This window comes from Manis pentadactyla, chromosome 5, assembly GCF_030020395.1.
Source record: "Manis pentadactyla isolate mManPen7 chromosome 5, mManPen7.hap1, whole genome shotgun sequence".
In the NCBI taxonomy this organism is placed as follows: Eukaryota; Metazoa; Chordata; class Mammalia; order Pholidota; family Manidae; genus Manis; species Manis pentadactyla.
In genome coordinates this window covers 156,720,598-156,740,705 of record NC_080023.1, presented here as the reverse complement: position 1 = coordinate 156,740,705, position 20,108 = coordinate 156,720,598, and the positions used below count along the sequence as shown (strand labels likewise).

At 40.3% G+C, this 20,108-nt stretch overlaps 1 protein-coding gene across 5 annotated transcripts in view; it reads left to right on the top strand.

The window, feature by feature from the left end:
• Positions 1-20,108, top strand: part of CPNE1 (copine 1) — a 40,256-nt gene that overhangs the window by 14,150 nt on the left and 5,998 nt on the right. The window lies entirely within an intron of this gene.

Genomic DNA, 20,108 nt, shown 5'->3' with positions numbered 1-20,108 from the left:
GTGATCACTTTTAAAAATTATTGCCCACCTTGCAAAATTACCACATATGAATTTACTGGCAGTTCTGCTATAGTCCAAACTTTAGAAACTAACACAATAAAATGACTCATTGCCAGTATGGCCACAACATTGCCACCAAGTACTTACTACCTTGGCACTATTCAGCAGAGGTTTTTGTTCATAAAATCTTGAATAATGTTCAATAAACTTGTCACAAAATAAAACAGGCTGATGCTTTTAATGCTTTACACAATAGTACTCCACCGAGTTATGCCATCAGGTTTTTTTTTTTAACTCCTGAAAATATTTTTTGCCTTTGGAAAGGTGGATATGGTGATCTCGGAGGTAACAATTGTTGTTTATGTCTGCTAATGCTGCAGTGTGAAAAGAAGATGATACCCGGAACTGCAGGGAGGAAACTTGATTCTAGGTCAAATTTGTGGTATCCACATTTTCAGACTTTGTGTGTTTTGCTAGCAAGCCACTTCTGTTATATGGACTCAGAGAACTGGAAACCAGATACTTTAGGAAATGGGAAAAGAAATCTTCAGAATACATTGTCAATTGCACATACCTTTTTAAGTTTTGTTCTTTTTTGTTTGCTTAATTTGTTTTGGTTGAGTATGTGAGATATTTGAGGTGGGGGAAAAAGGGAGAGAAAAAAAATTTGCTGCTTTCTGATACTGATGGTATGGTTTTGTCCCTTCCACATTTGTTCAACTCTGAGAAAATTAGCAGATGAAAAGTTTCTGTAAACTCCAGTCATTAAAAAAAAAATCTGGATTGCAGTTGGAGAGAAATTAGTGGGCTATTTTAACCAGAGTTCTTGAAAAATGTTTATAACTGTGATCTATTAAGAGTTTTAGCTTGTTAGCGTGTGTGAGAGGGGTTAGACTAAACATACTTAATTCCAGGTGGTTGACTGAGCTGTTTTAAAATTATGAAGGTTTGACTAAGCACTTGAATGAAGTCAGAGTGAAATCAGCTGCCTACAGATACCGAGAATGGCTTTTACCATTTTAAAGGGGTGGACTGTATGCTAATATTACTCCTTTTCTTGCTCCTGAGAGGTCACTCACTTTTATAATTCGTTGTCTGCTTTCCAGTGTTTTACAGTAAGAAATCGTTTATCAGTTATGTGCATCACCACCATTCTCCTTGCCTCTCAAAAGTAGACCTTTTATTGGAATATGGTAGAATTGTAACTTAGAGCTATTCTTAACTAAAAAATTGCTTGATTTCAGTTTCATCTTTTTTGGCATAAAATCTGATAGATCACATTAACTTATTGTAAAATGTTCTGGAGTGTACCCTCTTGCTGAACAACTTAGCAAGTTATCTCTTACTGGTGTCTGCTCATATAAATGTTAATTCTTTACTATGCTATTCCCTGGATTTATTCTTGGTACCTTGAGCTACTTTGTGCCAGAGGATATCACAGCCGTTCTCGAATATGGCTCCTTTTCTGGATCAACATAACTAGTAACAAGTGGCTAAGGTAGCACTGCTTTTCTACATACTGTTTTACTACTGAAGAGTTCAGATGGGGCAAAAGAGTCATGTGATGTAAGCATTCCAGCCTCAGGACAGAAGGGCAGCACTCTTAAAAGTCTGGGGGCGGGAGGTAGTGGGGGGGGAAATCTCATTAACCATATTGAATTCTGTCAAGTAGCCCAGGGACCTCCCCCCAAGGAAAATGTTGACGATTAGTTCATAGAGACTAAGAAAACACCCAACTGTACAAAAATGGCACAGCAGAGTATTGGAGCTGGCACCCCAGTTCTGGACATCTGGATTAGTGTCTTTAGTAACTTAATAGATTAAAGTCATTCATTTTTCCTGGTCAGCTGATGACTTGTCATTTCATGTTGAGAGGAGGAGGTGATTTGGAGGAAATAGAGTCATGACCTGCAAGGGAGCATAATTAACTCTGGACAGTCAGGTGTTGAATAAGCGTAACACATCCCAGGAGTGAATTCAGGGCTGCACTGTAGTGCTTAATTTCCTCTCTATTCTGATGCTGCCAGTTTTGCCCCTTTACCTGCTTATACAGTAACTGTTGGTATCCAAGACTATGAGTTTTATGCAGACTGAAGCTCCCTCACTACTTTCTGTCTAGCCTCGGCATCTTAATTGGTGTGAGTTCACTCACAGCTCTTGATTAATGAGTAAGATTTGTCATTTGTGGTATGTATCAAATGTAACCAACCACATTGTTCTACCACATGCCACTTGTTAATCCTTACAGAGTGGGAAAGGCTTAAAGGTAAAGAAATTCAGCTAGTTTAAGGGGTTTTATACCAACTGATGCTGTTGAAGATTTCCTGTCCACTTGGAAGTGAGTTAAAGCCACTCCCCACTACACTTCCTCCACATACTGGGTTGCAATATAGAGATGGTCATTTATACGTAACTTCCTTCTGTTGTGTAGGTTATGGGACCAGCAGGGTCCCTCTGCTATAAATCTGGCTAAAGTGTGGAAAGATTAGTACAGTCTTACTGAAGTAGACACTGCCAATTACCTTTGCCTCTATGACCAGTGAGTTGACAGGTTGGAATTGGAAACATCTCTTGCCTCCAAGCTTTTAAGATATTCACAGGGATATACAGCTTAGCCATAGATGTAACCCATGCTAACTCAATTTTTTTAGCAGTGTTGTACACCCAGCTCTTACCATGCTGTGGTGGAAAACAAATATTTCTTCTTCAAAATGTTAAAGTCTTAAATTGCACAAGTAAGCTCTTGGTTGTATTTGTACATGTACAAGGTATACTTAGGTCCCACAGGAACTGGGTAAAGGTTTTCCTAGCCAGTTCCTAAATGATCAGACAAAAACAAGTGTAAAGGAAGCCTTGTGTGTTTAAGCTGAAGGAAGGTGTGATCTCTGACCAAGGTTTGTGGGTACACAATATGCTGATTTAGTACAATGAAATGATTAGTAGTGTGGAGTACATTGGCACTATGTAAAATGGTGTTTGTCCTGGAAGCTCTTAAAGTTGCCCCTGTAATGGTATAGCCTGAGGTTTGTGCATTCTGAGGGGCATGACTGAGCTGAATGATGAGTAGGGCAGGCAGGAAGGGTTGGTTCTCTGGTGTCCAAGGGTGTCTTGGCCTACTAGAGAGAACCTTCATCTTTTTAATAACTTTTGGACTAACTGCCAAGTACCATTTCTTATAAACATGCTCTAGTAAGACATTCATAAAAGCTCCAGAATTAAGTGACTTTTTCCATCAGTTTAACACGTATATAGTGAATTATCTGAAATTCATTCGTTTCAAATTCTGGGTCAATATGATAGAGTTTTAGCTCTTCAGTATGAACTGTCCAGCTCTTTGTCATTCTTCTAGACAAGTGCTGTCCAATAAAATTTTCTCTGTGGAAATGTTCTCATCTGCACTAGTATGGTAATTATTGGTCTTTGTAGCTACTATTAAGTTTAAATCACACGTGGCTAGTGGCTACTGTATTTGAACAGCACAGCTCTAGATTCACAGAGCAACATGATCTTGGGAGATCTCCATGTTAGGCAGCACTATCCAATGGAAATAAGTCACCTGATGTCATTTAAGTTTTTCTGGTAGCCACATTAAAAAGGCAAAAACAAGGGAAATGAATTCAGTAATATATTTAACCCAATAGTCTGAAATGTTACTCTCAATATACAATACAAAAATACAGAAATGTACTGTTTTCAAAATCCAGTGTATATTTTACATTATGTTGTGATTTGAATTAAGCATATTTCAAGTGCTTGGTAGCCACATGAGGCGAAGCTCTTTCAGACAGCACAGCTTTAGAATATAAAAAAAGTGATGCCCTATCATTTCCTTTTAGCCCTGCTGCTGCATTCAGCTGGTTCTTTACTTTTGAGTATTTAAATTTTGTTGTATTCCTCCTAAACTTTCCCCCCTATTGTGTTTCAATTTCTTTGGAGAATTTGCCTCAGTTACTTTTTTCATAGGTCACACTGAAGGTTAACTAGGTGACACTTATGTTGTAAAATTATGAATCTTGTACCAGAAGCAGCAGCAAAACTAGAATCTCTGCCCACCCACCTCCCCACACCCATTCACAGTGGCAAAGGAGCAAATGTGTGTGTGTCTGTAATGTAGTTTCCCTTTTGAAACCCTCCCTTTTTAATTTCTCAACTTCCCTAACAAATTTTGCAGAGCAATCAATTATAAGATCTCCCATGTATCTCAAGTGAATTTACTTCAGGAAGGGGGTCTTGCAGTATGAATTATAGACAGGCTTCTTTTCCAGGGGCTCTGATCTGCTGCTTTTGTTCATTCACTCAGCTTTTGTGCCCTAAGTCACATTGCACACTGGAGATGCACAAGTTCTTGTTGATGCCCCTGCCCTGGAAATGTTCAGGAAAGGTGGTCTAGTACTGTTCTTTTAGATACTTCACAGGCAGTAGAAAGGCAAGAGTCTCATTAAAAGAAGGTCGATTTTAAAAATTAAATTCCAGCAGGGTGCAATGAGGGCAGAATTGGCCCCCTGGTATATGTTCTTTGAAATTTTGGTGTAAACCACATTTTCCTGAGGCAAATTTTACTTTTTTGCAGTATTCATGCTTGTTATTTAAAGTTTATTTTTTTGATAAAGTCCTGTAAATGTGGAGTCTAGCGATTCCTCCATTCCTGCCCTGGCACTTAGACAAATAGAATGAATGGTGGATGCAGAATTATTTTCCATAAGGCAAGTTATAGTTATAATAGGTCATGGAAAGAGACCACATGAGCCTCACTGCTCTTTTAGTGGCTAGGTGGGTTTTAGATAGGACTAGATTATAAAGTGTGAGCTGTTGGTAAAACAAGTGGATATAGAGGTCATATTCTCAAGGAATTGTGGGTCATCAGTTACTGTGTGTCCCAAAACTAGTAAGTTCCTATGGCCTCAGTGTTGTACAAAATGGAATTAAACTAGATAATCTTATATCCAGTTTTAAGCTTCCTTCTGTGATTCTGTGAACCCGGCCATTCTATTTCATTCTGGAAATCTGTAGAGAATTTGAGCCTTAAGCTAAAAGGCCAGTGGAACCCAAACTTTTGATCTGGCTACTGCTCTACTGCTTTTTCTCGGTGTGATAGCAATCCCATAATGCAGCGTGAGAATTTTATTAGAGAAAAGGGAGGATACTCATTTTCCCTTTTGAAGTCCATCTCTTTCCTACTAGTTAGGCCCTCTGGAGCCAGGTAGACCAGAGGCATTGTAACTGGATGTTGTCCCATAAACCAACAAGTAGATAATCATACTGCAAAAGGATCTATTTATGAACATCAAAAAGGAGCAGATACACATATCAGGCACATAACTTGTCAGGCAGAGGGCACTTTCTTGGTTGGCCTTATTTAATCTTCACAATAACCCTGTAAAGTGGGGATTATTATCCCCACTTTATAGGTAAGCAAATCCAGGCAAAGAAGAAATTTGCCCAAGGTCTCATTGATAGGGATGAACAGATTATTCAGTCAGGCTACCTGCCTGACTCCAAAGGCAGGGCCCCTTCCTTCCTCCGTCAACTGTTCCCTGCCTCTCCCTGACTTCTGGGGGATGATGTGGGCGGCCACTGGCAGCACTCTTCTGTCATGGGTCTGAGCCTGCTCAGGAAGGGGCTCCAGCCTTGTTCCAGTGCTCCAGTGTTTATTTGGAAGTAGACAGGTGGAAGCTTTGTGTAAGCACTTTCAGAGTTGGAGGGCAGATAAACTCCCACTCCAATACAGTCATATCTTGTGTTCTTATTGGTTTGTTTCCTTCCCCATATCCAATTCTCTGCTCAAGCTAGGTTCTCTCTGAAAAGTTGGATACAGGTTGGATTTGTGCAACTTTAGATAAATCTTTGGGGGTGTTGGAGTTGTGCTTCCAAACTTTTTTGTTTGGCTTTCATTGCATATAGCAGGATGGGAAACCCTGAGACTATTTACTGTATTGCATTTTCCCATTCTTCACTTTTTGTGTGAACATGTATATTGTGGCTTTTAGTATTGCCAAGTACTGTGCGGCCGCCAGACCTCCTGGTAATATGAACCAAAACCAAATTACTGCTTGAAATTTTAATTTGTAAACAGGTTTAGTAGCCCTTAGTCACATGTATGAATAAAGAATGTGTAGTTTTAAGTATTTATATATTTGGTTCAGTTTGTGACCTATGAGAACTGACTTTGGGTTGCTGAAAATTAAATTTGGGGAATGTCTGAGTTATATAGAAGGAGAAACAGGGGCTAAAAAAACCTTACCTTCTCCATGTTCTTGAGGAGGCTGAAAAGGAAAGGAAGAAGAGTGGTAGTAGTGGGCATAGTTTGTCTTTTCAAATCATGGAAAAAGAGTTTTCGATGGGTGGTAATGTGCCCATTGGGAGCCAGTGGAGAATTCCCCGATTGGCTTCAAGACTTGATCCAGCATCTGAGTTGTTCCAGCATGCCAAGGTAGGCAACAGGAGTGTGAGCATGGCTCTAGTTTCTTGAAGGAGTGATCCTGCCACCCAGACACATTTCCTCTCAGCCTGGAAATGGGGTTGAAGACTGGTGCCTTTTCTTGTTCGGCTTTTGGGACTGGAAGAGGGCCTCGTAACTCCTGAGCATGCAGGACTGATAAATTTCAGCTTAACTGGCCCTGAATTGAGTCAAACGATCTAGTAGAGGTTTAGTTTTGGATTTATAAAGAGCAGAGTTAGAATCTATTGTGGCAGTGGAGGGGACTTGAAAGAAGTGAATGACAAATTACTTCCTATTGGTAGAAAGTGGGATTCCCTAACAATGATATGCTGGTAAACTGGCTAGCTGGGGGAAGGGAAGCCTTACTTTTTGTCATTTGCCCAGTCTCCATGGTTTAAAACATTTTTAAAGCAGTTTGCTTTAAAAATTCCTTAATATTTAGCAATTGTCTCTTGCAAACCATACATGCCTGCCCCAGCACATTGCTGCAAGCCTCCTTTAGGTGTTTTGAATTCCCATTGTGTGTTTAGGTCTGTCTTGTGTGACATACGAGATGCTGAAGCAGCATTTGTTCTGAAGAAGTTGGTTGTTTTCAGTGACAGGCAAGGAGCTGGAAACTGACAGAATATAGCTGTGGTACTGAGTCCAGAGTGAGAAGTTGCATGCTAGAGAAATCACATAAAGGGGAGCCTGTAAGAGGTAGACTTGAAGGCTAATAGTTAACACTTACTGATAACAATAGTACCAGACTCTGTACTGAGCCGTGCAATCATTATTTATATAAATCTTCAGAAATAGGTAATATTCCCCACTTTACACCTGCAGAACCTGACTTTTGCCCAAGTTACATAGGTAAGACATCATTCTGGTGGCTATGTAGTATAGTATCTCTTTGTGGGTAGGAAGGAATAAGGCCAGTATTTGGAGTATCTGGAGCACTTCACTGAGAACCCATACATACTCTTGCCTACTATATCAGATTGCTGTTGAATATAAGAAGAAAAGTTCTTTCAGGAGAGAAGAACGGTTTAAAGTTCTAGACTAGGTGGGAGTCAGAATATGAGTTCTAGTCCTCATTTTACTTAACCATTTATGTGTGTATCCTTAGCCAAATTGCATCTTCTGTCTTCAGTTGAGGGACTGGAATTAGATGATCACTCAGTTACTTTTTATTTCTGATATTTTGTGAACTTTAAGTTTTATAAATAAGAAGGAGTATGGCTTCTTTAGGGAACAGTGGGGGATAAGTGCCCTGTCAGGGTATGGGGCTTCAAAAGCATTAAGGCTGGTGATGGAGTTAAGCAGAGGAAAACAGCCTACAAGGAAGAGTGGAAGGGAATGAGACTCCCAGTGGTAGAAAGCAATGGTAGAAAAGGTTGGTGCTATATACTCAGTTGTTTCTGATTTGCATTTCCTGACTAGCACCAAATGGAAAAATGGGGCTAATAGGGGCACACAGAGATAACAACCTAGTCTTTTGTTTTGGGTGTTCCTAGAAGCTCACTTCTCCCTTGATGGCTTCAGCAGGCCAGGACTAGATTTGGGGAATTTCTGAGGAACCTCTGATTACTGTTCCTAGCATGAATTCAACACATAAAGTACCTGCTATGTATGAATCACTGGAATGGGAACGACAAATCTGGTCCCTACCCTTGTTGAATTTATACTCTAGTAAGGAAAATAGATAATAAGCAAGTTACACATTTTGGTAGGTTTATGAAAAGTTGGGTATTGTTGGGTTGGTCTCTGACTTCAACAGAGAACAGATTGGAGGAGGGTTTTGAGAATAGAAATTAAAGATCCGTTTATAGACATTCAGGCAAGATAAGCTGGTTCAGAAGAGTGCAAAAAGACCTGGAGAGTATATTACCAGACCTCTCTTACAAAAATAAATGAGAAAATTTATGAGACTTACTGACTCACTTAAATATAATTTCATAAAATTCCAGTCCTATAAAGGAGGCTAAGAGTCCCGTGAGGTTAATTATAAAGGTGCTAGATGAAAAGTAAATGAGTCTAGTTTAAGGATATAGCTGTTAAAGGGTTATAGGACCGAAGAGTGACATGACTTCAGAGTTTTACTTGTAGATTTCCAAGCAGGTAGGTGTGGAGGTACATTTTAAAGGAGAAAAACGGGATTTGGGAAAGATTAATAATCTCATGCATTTGATAATTTAAAAGGAATATGACTTAAAGGACAAAACTGAACATTATAAATATTTGCTTATAAAGAGCTGATAATTCTAGTGAGAAAGCAGAGGAGGCAGATCTGCGGGAAAAAAATCTGCACATGAAACCGACCTCTCAGAATGGAATCCAGCCTTGTACTGCTGCTGAGACACATACGGGCGAACAGCATTCTGACTGGGGTTTTAGTCTGATCAGAGAAGAAACTGAAAAAATAGGAGCAGCTGTGGGGAAAGTTGCGGAAATGGTAGTAGACTAGAAAAGGACGCTCTAGTCTACCAGATTATTAGATCTAACACAAGCTCTGGGCCCACTGCAAGTATTTGGCCCAGACCAAAAACACCTCTCTGGAATCTTCGAGAAGTCATGGAGTGAGGGAAAAGGCATCAGCTACAGGTGTTGCCTGTAAGCTCACCATTACAGATAAATTACTGCTCATACTTTTGTAGTTCACAACCAAGTCTTTACCAGGGATAAACCCAAAGTCCTCCATTTAAATTTGTCCCAAACATTTTTTTATGGAAACTTGCAAACTATAGTAAAGTTGAAAAAAGTCTCCAATGAATATCCATATATCCACAATTTAGATTCTATAATTTAATTATTCCTTTGTTTTACCTCATATCCACTCAATAAACCATTTTTTTAACAGCATTTAAAACAATTTGCACACTTCAGCACACTTAACACACATTTCAACATGTCTTGAGTTCAATATTTACGAGTTTTTTTTTTCGGGGGCAGGTAAAATTTACCTACAATAAGAGATCTACACCTTAAATATACCATTAAGTGAAAATGATAAATGCATATGCATTCTTATCAAGATGAACTTTTCCATTCCCAAGGAAGTTCTCTCCTGCCTCTTAGTTAATATCTGCCTATCCCCTGGCAGACGGGAAGAACAACCTCTATTATGAATGTTTTCCCCATAGATTAGTTTTACCTGTCCTAAAATGTAAGTATAATCTATATATTTTATGCTTCAAATTCATCCATGTTGCAGATATTAATAGTTCGTTTTTGTTGCTGAGTAGTTTCCTATTACATATATAAACATTGGAGTTTATCCGTTCTCATTATTTATTTGTTTATTTGGTATCAATCTACAATTACATGAGGAACATTATGTTTACTAGACTCCCGCCATCATACCCCATTACAGTCACTGTCCATCAGCATAGTAAGATGCTGTAGAATCACTACTTGTCTTCTGTTTTGTACAGCCCTCCCCGTGCCCCCACACACACACATTATACATGCTAATCATAATGCCCCCTTTCTATCCCCCACCCCTTAGCCCTCCCTTCCCATCCCTCCTACCCAGTCCCTTTCCCTTCACTAACTGTTAGTCCTTGGGTTCTGTGAGTCTGCTGCTGTTTTGCTCCTTCAGTATTTTTCTTTGTTATTATGCTCCACAGATGAGTGAAATCATTTGGTACCTGTCTTTCTCTGCCTGGCTTATGTCACTGAGCGTAATACCCTCTAGCTCCATCCATGTTGTTGCAAATGGTAGGATTTGTTTTCTTCTTATGGCTGAATAATAATTCCATTGTGTATATGTACCACATCTTTATCCATTCATCTACTGATGGACACTTAGGTTGCTTCCATTTCTTGGCTATTGTAAACACTGCAATAAACATAGGGTGCATCTGTCTTTTTCAAACTGGGCTGCTGCATTCTTAGGGTAAATTCCTAGAAGTGGAATTCCTGGGTCAAATGGTATTTCTATTTTGAGCTTTATGAGGAACCTCCATACTGTTTTCTGCAATGGCTGTGCTAGTTTACATTCCCACCAGCAGTGTAGGGGGGTTCCTCTTTCTCCACAACCTCGCCAACATTTGTTGTTTGTCTTTTGGATGGTGGCGATCCTTACTGGTGTGAGGTGCTATCTCATTGTGGTTTGAATTTGCATTTCCCTGATGACTAGCCATGTGGAGCATCTTTTCATGTGTCTGTTGGCCATCTGAATTTCTTCTTTGGAGAAGTGTCTATTCAGCTCCTCTGCCCATTTTTTAATTGGATTATTTGCTTTTTGTTTGTTGAGGTGTGTGAGTTCTTTATGTATTTTGGATGTCAACCCTTTATCGGATCTGTCATTTATGAATATATTCTCCCATACTGTAGGATGCCTTTTTGTTCTATTGGTGGTGTCCTTTGCTGTACAGAAGAAGCTTTTCAGCTTGATATAGACGGACTTGTTCATTTTTACTTTTGTTTCCCTTGCCCAGGAAGATATGTTCATGAAGAAGTCGCTCATGTTTACATCCAAGAGATTTTTGCCTATGTTTTTTCCTGAGTTTTATGGTTTCATGACTTACATTCAGGTCTTTGATCCATTTCGAATTTACTTTTGTGTATGGGGTTAGACCATGATCCAGTTTCATTCTCTTACATGTAGCTGTCTAGTTTTGCCAGCACCATCTGTTGAAGAGACTGTCATTTCCCCATTGTATGTCCACGGCTCCTTTATTGTATGTTAATTGACCATGTATGTTTGGGTTAATATCTGGACTCTCTATTCTGTTCCACTGGTTTGTGGGTCTGTCTTGTGCCAGTACCAAATTGTCTTAATTACTTCGGCTTTGTAGTAGAGCTTGAAGTTGGGAAGCAAGATCCCCCCTGCTTTATTCTTCCTTCTCAGGATTGCTTTGGCTTTTTGGGGTCTTTTGTGGTTCCATACGAATTTTAAAACTATTTGTTCCAGTTCATTGAAGAATGCTGTTGGTATTCTGATAGGGATTGCATTGAATCTGTAGACTGCTTTAGACAGGATGGCCATTTTGACAATATTAATTCTTCCTAGCCAAGAGCATGGGATGAATTTCCATTTGTTAGTGTCCTCTTTAATTTCTCTTAAGAGTGTCTTGTAGTTTTCAGGGTATAGGTCTTTCACTTCCTTGGTTAGATTTACTCCTAGGTATTTTATTCTTCTGATGCAATTGTGAATCGAACTGTTTTCCTGATTTCTCTCTCTGCTAGTTCATTGTTAGTGCATAGGAATGCAACACATTTCTGTATATTAATTTTGTATCCTGCAACGTGCTGAATTCAGATATTTGTTCTAGTAGTTTTGGAGTGGAGTCTCTATGTTTTTTATGTACAATATCATGTCATCTGCAGAAGTGACAGTTTGACTTCTTCTTTACCAATCTGGATGCCTTGTATTTCTTTGTTTTGTCTGATTGCCATGGCTAGGACTTCCAGTACTATGTTGAATTACAGTGGGGAGAGTGGGCATCCCTGTCTTGTTCCCGATCTTAGAGGAAAAGCTATCAGCTTCTCGCTGTTAAGTATAATGTTGGCTGTGGGTTTGTCATATATGGCCTTTATTATGTTGAGGTACTTGCCCTCTGTACCCATTTTGTTGAGAGTTTTTATCATGAATGGATATTAAATTTTGTCGAATACTTTTTCAGCGTCTATGGAAATGATCATGTTGTTTTTGTCCTTTTTGTTGATGTGGTGGATGATGTTGATGGATTTTTGAATGTTGTACCATCCTTGCATCCCTGAGATGAATCCCACTTGATCATGGTGTATGATCCTCTTGATGTATTTTTGAATTCGGTTTGCTAATATTTTGTTGAGAACTTTTGTATCTATGTTCATCAGGGATATTGGTCTGTAATTTTCTTTTTTGGTGGGGTCTTTGCCTGGTTTTGGTATTAGAGTGATGCTGGCTTCATAGAATGAATTTGGAAGTATTCCCTCCTCTTCTATTTTTTGGAAAACTTTAAGGATAATGGGTATTATGTCTTCTCTTTATGTCTGATAAAATTCAGCAGTGAATCCATCTGGTCCAGGGATTTGTTCTTGGGTAGTTTTTTGATTACTGATTTAATTTCATTGCTGGTAATTGGTCTGTTTAGATTTTCTGTTTCTTCCTTGGTCAGTCTTGGCAGGTTGTATTTTTCTAGGAATTTGTCCATTTATTTTGGTTTTCCAGCTTGTTAGCATATAGATTCTCATGGTATTCTCTAATAATTCTTTGTATTTCTGTGTGGTCCATCATGATTTTTCCTTTTTCATTTCTGATTCTGTTGATGTGTGTAGATTCTCTTTTTCTCTTAATATGTCTGGCTAGGGGCTTATCTTTTGTTTATTTTCTCAAAGAACCATCTCTTAATTTCATTGATTTTTTTTCTATTGTTTTATTCTTCTCAATTTTATTTATTTCTCCTCTGATCTTTATTATGTCCCTCCTTCTGCTGACTTTGGGCCTCATTTGTCCTTCTTTTTCCAGTTTCAATCATTGTGACTAGACTATTCATTTGGGATTGTTCTTTCTTCTTTAAATAGGCCTGGACTGCTATATACTTTCCTTTAAGAACTGCTTTCTCTGCATCCCACAGAAGTTGGGGCTTTGTGCTGTTGTTGTCATTTGTCTCCATATATTCCTTGATCTCTATTTTAATTTGGTCATTGATCCATTGATTATTTAGGAGCATGCTGTTAAGCCTCCGTGTGTTTGTTAGCCTTTTTGTTTTCTTTGTACAATTTCTGGTTTTATACCTTTGTGGTCTGAGAAGTTGGTTGGTAGAATTTCAGTCTTTTTGAATTTACTGAGGCTCTTTTTGTGGCCTAGTATGTGGTGTATTCTGGAAAATGTTCCATGTGCTTTTGAGAAGAATGTGTATCCTGCTGCTTTTGGGTGTAGAGTTCTGTAGATGTCTCCTAAGTCCATCTGTTCTAGTGTGTTGTTCAGTGCCTCTGTGTCTTTACTTTCTGTCTGGTTGATCTATCCTTTGGAGTGAGTGGTGTGTTGAAGTCTCCTAGAATGAATGGATTGCATTCTACTTCCTCGTTTAATTGTTAGTATTTGTTTCACGTATGTCTGTGCTCCTGTATTGGGTGCGTATATATTTATAATGGTTATATCCTCTTGTTGGACTGCCCCCTTTATCATTATGTAATGTCCTTCTTTATCTCTTGTTAGTTTCTTTGTTTTGAAGTCTATTTTGTCTTATACTAGTACTGCAACACCTGCTTTTTTCTCCCTATTGTTTGCATGAAATATCTTTTTCCATCCCTTGACTTTTAGTGTGTGTATGTCTTTGGGTTTTTGGTGAGTCTCTTGTAAGCAGCATATAGTTGGGTCTTGCTTTTTTATCCATTCTATTACTCTGTGTCTTTTGATTGGTGCATTCAGTCCATTTACATTTAGGGTGATTATTGAAAGGTATGTACTTATTGCCATTGCAGGCTTTAGATTCGTGGTTACCAAAGGTTCAAGGGTAGGTTCTTTACTATCTAACTGTCTAACTTAACACACTTATTATGCTATTATAAACACAATCTGATGGTTCTTTATTTCTCTCCCTTCTTATTCCTCCTCCTACATTCTTATATGTTAGGTGTTTTATTCTATACTCTTTTGTGTTTCCTTTGACTGCTTTTGTGAATAGTTGATTTTATTTTTTGCCTTTAGCTAGTATTTGGTTGGTCTGCTTTCTCTGCTGTGATTTTATTTTCTCTGTTGATATCTATTTAGCCTTAGGAGTGCTCCCATCTAGAGCAGTCCCTCTAAAATACCCAGTAGAGGTGGTTTGTGGGAGGCAAATTCCCTCAACTTTTGCTTGTCTGGGAATTGTTTAATCCCCACTTCATATTTAAATGATAATTATGCTCGATACAGTATCCTTGGTTCAAGGCCCTTCTGTTTCATTGCATTAAATATATCTTGCTATTCTCTTCTGGCATGTAAGGTTTCTGTTGAGAAGTCTGATGATAGTCTAATGGGTTTTCATTTGTAGGTGATCTCTTTTCTCTCTTTGGCTGCCTTTAATACTCAGCCCTTGTCTTTGATCTTTGCCATTTTAATTATTATATGTCTTGGTGTTGTCCTCCTTGGGTCCCTTGTGTTGGGAGATCTGTGGGCTTCTATGGTCTGAGAGATCATTTCCACCCCCCCAGTTTGGGGAAGTTTCCAGCAATTATTTCTTCAAAGACACTTTCTATCCCTTTTTCTCTCTCTTGTTCTCCTGGTACCCCTATAATGTGAATATTTTTCTGTTTGGATTGGTCACACAGTTGTCTTAATATTCTTTCATTCCTAGAGATCCTTTTATCTCTCTCTGCCTCAGCTTCTCTGTGTTCCTGTTCTCTGATTTGTATTCCATTAACAGCTTCTTGCACCTCATCCAGTCTGCTTGTAAGTCCTTCCAGAGATTGTTTTAGTTCTGTATTCTCCCTCCTAACTTGATCCTTTACCTCTTGCATATTTCTCTGCAGATCCATCAACATGGTTATGACCTTCATTTTGAATTCTTTTTCAGGGAAATTGGTTTATCTGTCTCCCCAGGCCCTCTCTCGTGGGTTGTCTGGGTAATTCTGGACTGGACTAAATTCATCTACCTTTTCATGGCAATAGAGGTAGTCGTAGGCAGGTGGCGTGTGTGTCAGCCAGGGGAACATAGTTCCTTCCTGCTCGCTGGTTGCCCTGCCCCTCTCTTCTGCCTGTGTCAGTTACCCGCACACCAGGAGCAGCCCTGGGGGTATCCCAGAGCTCTGCGGGGAGCAGGGGCCCCGGGTGTGCTCTCCTGTGACAATGGTGCCCCTTCGCACCCTGTCCTGGCTTCCTCTGTCTGTGCCAGGCAGCAGCTTGCCGGCAGCAGCCCCAGGTCTAGCCCCGGCAGCTGCGCGCCTTGGGGAGACTCTGGGTGGCTGCTGTGGGCCTGGCCCCTCTCAGGCTGCTCTGCCGCTCTGGTGGGGCCGCGCCGGAGGGGGAATGAACAGCAGGCTGTTTATCACCATGATGGGCTTCAGAACTGCGCTGCCTCCCAGGGGGTTAGGGCGCCTAAAGTTCCCCGGGATTCCCAGCCTGCTGGGCTGAATGCGCTGGGATGATTCCATCCATCTGTGAAGCCCCTGTCCCTTTAAGACTTTCTAAAAACACTCGTTTTTCTTTTGTCCCAGGGGAGCCGGCTGTGGGGACCCACTCGCAGTTTCTACTTTTCCGTTTCCCTAATATCCAGCACCATGCAATGTGTGTCTGTACTCTGGGTGCGGATTACTGGGGCTGGTTATTTAGCAGTCCTGGGCTCCCACTCCCTCCCTGCTCTGACTCCACTCTTCCGAACGCCGGGCAGCTGGGGTCGGGGGAGTGCTCGTGTCCCGCCAGGCCGCAGCTTGCTTGTGTCTTATCCCCTTCATGAGATGCTGAGTTCTCACAGATGTAGATGTAGCCTGCCTGTTGTACTGTATCCTCTGGTCTCTCTTTTAGGCATAGTTGTATTTGTTGTATTTTTATGGTTTGGGGAGATTTCTGCTGCCCTACTCACACCGCCATCTTGGCTCCTCCTCCCATTCTCATTATTGATAGGCATTTGGGCTGTTTCAAATTTTTGGCTATGACTAAAGTTGCTATGGACATTCTTATACAAACCTTTTATGTATATAATGTTTTAATTTCTTTTGGATAAAAATCTAGGAATGGAATTGCTCTTGGGCCAGGTATATATTTGGTTTTCTAATAAGCTGCCAGAGTTTGCAAAGTGGTACATTTAATGCTCTCACTAACAATGTGTGAGAGCTCCACATACTTGTCAACATTTGGTGCTGTGAGTTTTCTTACTTTCAGCCATTGTGGTGGGTATGTAATGGGATCTTATTGTGGTTTTAGTTTGCATTTCCCTGATGACTAAAGTTGTTGATCACTTACTTCTTCCTTTGCTGATTTCCAATTCATATATTTCCCTTTATGAAGTAGCTAGTCAACTTTTTCGCCCATTTTTAAGTTGTCATCTAATGTTGAGTTCCAGGAGTCCTGCATTTAAATTTTAAAGCCCAGTTGTACAAGATCAGGGTAGGGAAAATTTATTGCTGGACATTCATTCTGATGGAAAAAACCTGGACGTTTGTGTTGAGCAAAAACACATTTACCATTTATTTAGCAAATGGCTGTGGTTACTATGTACTAACTATTAGAATTAGGGATTCAGAAATAATACAAAACCCTAGTTCTAAGGAGTCCATAGATTACGAGGGTAGACAGACAAAAGTCAGCCTTCTGATATAGTGGCTTCAGTGTTCAGTCACTAAATATTTACTGAGTATCTACTATACGGTAAGTCTGTTTGTAGCTACTGGAGATATAGGGATAGGTGAACCAGACATGGTTCCTACTCTAATACAGCTTATTTCCTGGAGCATGTATAGGGGAAGACAGCACAGAAGCCCCAAGATGTGTAATGAGATTGATGTTTATATATATATATATATATATATATCAGAAATTAAATCTGGCCGGAACATACTGGTGTGGGTTGGTTAATTAGGCAAGGGTCAGGTCTTGAGGGCCCTGTAGACCATGGTAAGAACTTTGGATTTTATTTGAGTGTTTTCGGAAGGCATTCTGGAATTTAAGTGGAGAAATGGTATGATCTGGTTTCTGTCTGGCAGATAGATGCAAGAGAGGGAGTGTGTGTGTTTGCAGAAAGACAATGAAACCATTGCAGTCATCCAGAGGAGAGAGAGTAAATCCTACCTGGGGAATGTGAGCAAGGCTTCATACCAGAATGATGTCAAAGCAGAACCTTGGATGATGACAAAGCATTTGCTAGGCAGGAATGTCAGAAGTATCAGCATGTGTGTGAACCAGAAATGGCTTTGGATGACTAGCTGAGTGGGTGATGGAAGGGCAGGAGGTAATACAGACTGAAAAGGACTTAGAAGGTTGAATTAGGGATTCAGGGTCACCATATTACAGAATGCTGAATTCTGTGTAGATGTGCCCTCTGGAGTTCTGCCACAAAGTAGCCCTGCTGGGCAGTTTGGCTCTGAACCTAAGAACCATGGGCAGCTAATACAGGACTTCTAGTGAAAGTAAAGGCTCTCTGAAAGCTGACATCAAGGATGACTAGGTAAGGCAATTCTGAGGAAGAGAAACTAGAAAGGAGGCAAGTTAGGGGTTGTTAAACTGGAGATAGAGGCTTTGGGCTTAGAATTAATAGTCAACAGGACTTGAGGTGTAGATTGGGGGGAAAGCTAATGAGACCCTTTAAAAAATATAAACAGCATAAAATATTGAAACAATACAGACGTGTATACAGTACATAAAATTCTCATTCCATTCCTTTAAGCTGTACCTAAAAACTGCATTTATTTGGTGTCTTCCATCTTTGTGTGTATTTTGTGTATGTATGCAAATGTGTATATGCACATACAGTTGAAGTTTAGAATAGGGTCATACCCTTACCATTTTTGCAACTTAATTTTTTCATATAATACCAATATAATACAGTCTGCCTTAATTGGCTTTTACCTTTTTATCTGTTTTTTACCTGCTAAAAATGTTCAAATAGCATTCTTTTGTTTGTGCCATAATTTACTTAAATTATGACCTAATTGATAGACCTTTAAGCTGTCTCAGGTTTGTCACTGTTTTCACCAGTAGTCAAATGAGCATTCTTCATTTGTCTCTGTTCTATGCAAACAGTGCCTCAGTGAACATGTGAGGTGAGAAGCGTGGAGTCAGATTGTGACTTGTGGGATGTTGTGGTCCTGCTTCCTCAAGAGTATATGTTCTGCTCTGAATTTGTCACTGGGGAACCTCTAAAGGGATAATCAAGCTGGTCAGAGGCTAGACACCACATTCTAAGGGCAACATGCAAAAGACTTGGGGCTGTTTCTCCATATTTAAGCTGAGACTTTTCACTGGTTCCAGGTATCAGATAGGTTCTCAGAGAGAGAGGAATAATCAAGGCTTCCTTGTGGAATTTTAGACGGAGAAGAAATAGGACTTGTGTAGAAGTGAGAATTCAACAGACTTGGGTTGGTTTGGGTAAGATTTTTATGGAGCCAGAACTATCTGATGGATGGATTATAAGACTGGTGGGTTTTCCATTATTAGATGCATTCAAGCAGAGGCTGGGGTGCTGTGGAGATTCGGAATGTGAAGCAAGTTGAACTCTAAGAATCAGTACAACTTTGGTTGATAACAGTATTCCACATGGAGACCATAAGGCACAAGATGGGAGTGTACTAACTGTGTGCTGGGTTGGGGCAAGGATTGAGTGGGGTCAGTTTAGGGGAGGCTGATGCTGGAGGCATCCTGGGGTAGAGTGCTGGGAAATGTGGAATGCTGAGTGAAGCTAGAGATCTGACCTCATCTGCACTCCTGGTGCAGATGGTCTTCAGGTGTGTGAGTCAACAGGGATAGTGGGGGTCTGAGGATAATTGGGGACTGTATGAGGAGAGTTCTATGGGAGTTGTGGTGATGTGTGCAAGAAGACAATGTTTCAGGCAGAGGAAATGGTTGAATTGGGAAGGCTGATGCTGCTTGGACTGCCAGTCAGTTTGGAGATGGCTGGCCTGGGGACTGAAGCTGGAGGTAGCCTTTTGGATTTCTTGCAGCAAATATTTATTGTCTAGGTCCTTGGTATAAAGCAATGAACAAAACAGACAAATCTCCTTTCCCTCATGGAGTTTACATTCTAGTGTAAACAAATTATATTTGTCTAGGAAGAAAAATGACATAAATATATATAGTAGACAGTGATAAATGCTAAAGAGAAAAAGCAGGAAAGGGGTGTGTAGTGGTAATAGGGTTGAATTTTAGAGTAGCTAGAAAAGAAGAGCCTTTTCCATCATAAAGAAGGTGATTTTGAATAAAGACTAGAGGGAGGGAACAGGAAACCATGTGGATAATAGGAGGGAAGAACATTCCAGGCATTGGGAAAGAAGCAAGCTTATTAGAGGAACAACAAACAAGCTGACCTCTGTGGCCAGACTGCAGTGAGAGAGGTGTTAGATCAGGTTAGAGAGACCTAGATCTTTTAAGACCTTGCAGGCCATGGTAGAGTTTGGATTTTTTTCTAAGCACTGAGAAATCAGAGGGTTTGGGTAGAGGTGTGACATGACCTGTCTTATGTTTTAACAGGCTCACTCTGGTTGCTGTATTGGAAATAGCCTGTTGGTGTGAGGAACGGGGTGTGGGGGGTGGGGGGAAGGTGTAGGATAAGGGAGATCAGTAAAAGAGGCTAATAAGAGAAGTACGGTTAGAAATGATATGACTTGGGCAGGTATTGTCAGAATAGTGAGGAGTTAGACATGAGCAACTGATTGGAGTCTAGGAGAATCAGTAGGGGGATCCTAACTGCCTCAAGATGCAGGGCCCCAGGGTTCATGAGAAATCACTAGAAGAAGAGACTTTTTGAGGAGCAGTATCTGGATCATGATTGTGTTAGGGCCGCGTTGGTATTGGAACTTAGTAAAAGCGTCAGAGCGAGATTCACTGGTTTCTGAGATCAGGGTTGGAGTCCGGGTCAGGGAAGCATTTTTGAGATTTTAGAGTGAGGACTAGTTTGGGGTTAAAGTTGTTGATGGAGGCTAGTGCACTTCTTTTGCACCTTTCCATCATACTTGTGGACCAGGGTTGGTTGAGACCACCACCTTCTGTCCCATTCAGCTCCCAATGGAATTGAAGGAATATGTAGGGTATAGGGCCTTCCCTTCCTTGAGTGTCATCGGGGTGGAT